Raw genomic sequence first — 2,120 nt, 5'->3', positions numbered from 1 at the left:
CCTCTCCTCTCCTCTCCTCTCCTCTCCCCTCCCTCTCCTCTCCTCGATTCTGATTTCTGATAAAGACCTAGAAGTGCCCCGGGAGGCAAATATGAGAGAGAAGTGGGGCTGCATTAGTAGGAAGACGGGAGTATTTCCTCAAGGAAATGCTGTTTACACACTAAGAGCTTTAAAATTTCCACCAAGGCTGTAGTTTTTCAATGATTATATTTTTATTTTAAATTTAATAGCACCACGGACCTGCTGCTAACTAAGCATTTCATGCCTGTCATCATGCAGTATAACACAGCTACTTCGAACTCCAGGGCCACTGTAAGGGGAGACCCTTTGCCAAAAGCACAGACTCATCATATTTGAGTTAACAAAGCGTCTCTGTTCATCTCAGCACAGAGCCCGTCGCACGGTACTGGGGTATCACATAGCAGAGTGGCTCTGATTCCTGTTAACGGAGCTCATGAGATTACCTGTGGTCACTATTTTAAAGAAATACCAGTAACCTGGTACACTTCCAAAATAATCTGAGTCCTCCTGAGGTGCGCATTAAGCACACATGTCAAGGCATCCCACTGAATTGATTTATGCGATCCAACAGCTTTATTTTCACTGTTCATAGAAGTGGGTTGTTTAATTACTGATAAGGTGCCTGTATGCAGCGTGCTGCTATCAGGTTACATCAGCATTTTCATGCTCAAGGGTTTTTCAGGCTCTTCAGTGACTTCCAGCCCTGCCCGAGTGGCTCTCCAGCTGCTGGAGTCAGCAGTGCGGTAGCAGCCAGCCTTTGGGACGGCAGGCTGCCTCTCCAAAGAAGGAAAGGACATTAAAAATGGTATTTTTGACAAGGCAGTTAAAAGAAAAAATCAGTTTGCAAGACTACCTTCCTTCTCTCTCAAGGCAAGGCTGTCTGCTGTAATTTGAGGGGGCCTCTTCTCACATTCCCAGGGCTCTTTTGTTGTTTTGGGGCATACCTTCCATTCTGCTTTCAGCTGCTTGAAAATTGGGAAGTTTGTTTCAATAAGCACAAAATTCAGCAGCGCATGGTAAGGGATGTGGCCGACCTGATTTTGTATGGAGGGGGAGAACATTATTGTGCTGTGATTCTTGTAGTTGGGATGGGAAACAAATCTCCCCCCTCCTTTAGAAGATTTTTGTCCCAAACAAATGTAGTCTGAAGATCAGCAGTGCAACCACTTTACCTCTGTTCTTTGCTCCCTAGACCTCTCTGTCAGCTGCAAATACGATCTTCCTTCCTTGCCAGCCTCCTGACAGCACAGAGTGCCCCATGCTCTGCTCTAGCACTTGCCAATCTTTCTGTAACTAAAACTTGCTTGAGAAACCTGGTGATGTTCCCATGCCTCACTCAGCCCCGCTCTCCTCCACGTCCATCCCAGACTGTCACTGCAACCACTCATCCTCGCTAGTTCCCCGTGCTCCGTGGTTGCTCTTGCCTCCTCACCCTGCTTCCACCCAGGGCACCCCCCCGGTGCTAAGACCAAGCTAAGAAACTGGGCTGGTTTTGGCTGGCTGTGCCAAACCACGGGGCTCTCAGCTCCAGAAACGGAATGCTGAGACACTTGAGCAGCCCTGCACAGAGCCAACAGAGGAGAATTTATTAGTCTGGGCTATGCTTCACTTCCCATATCCCCCAGCGAGGCCTGTCTCATCTGTTTTGAACCTCTGCACAGCACACTTTTTCACTTGTTGCTGAGGCTGTTTATGCTATTGGATTACAACTTCCCAGTGTTTTTCTCGGTGAAAGAGGAGTAGCCAGAAGACTAGAAACTAGCTACAAGCAGGAGTGCGTATTATCGTCTTTGGGCCTCAAACCTTTGAGAAGTAGACCTGAAACAATTAAAACCCCCAGGCATAAATACCGACACAAGTGTTCTTGAGTAATTCTTTGTATCTGCAGAAGCCTTCAAACAGACAAAGCCCCTTTTTGGTGGATGTCATGAGGATGGAGCCAGACTCTTTGCAGTGGCGTCCAGTGACAGGACAAGGGGCAATGGGCACAAACTGAAACATAAGAGGTTTCAGTTGAATATGAGGAAAAAATTCTTTACTCTGAGGGTGACCAAGCACTGGAACAGGCTGCCCAGGGGGGTTGTGGAGTCTCCTTCTCT

This window comes from Egretta garzetta, unplaced genomic scaffold (genome assembly GCF_000687185.1).
Source record: "Egretta garzetta isolate BGI_Z169 unplaced genomic scaffold, ASM68718v1 scaffold361, whole genome shotgun sequence".
NCBI classification, from domain to species: Eukaryota; Metazoa; Chordata; class Aves; order Pelecaniformes; family Ardeidae; genus Egretta; species Egretta garzetta.
Note: the sequence above shows the minus strand (reverse complement) of the source record.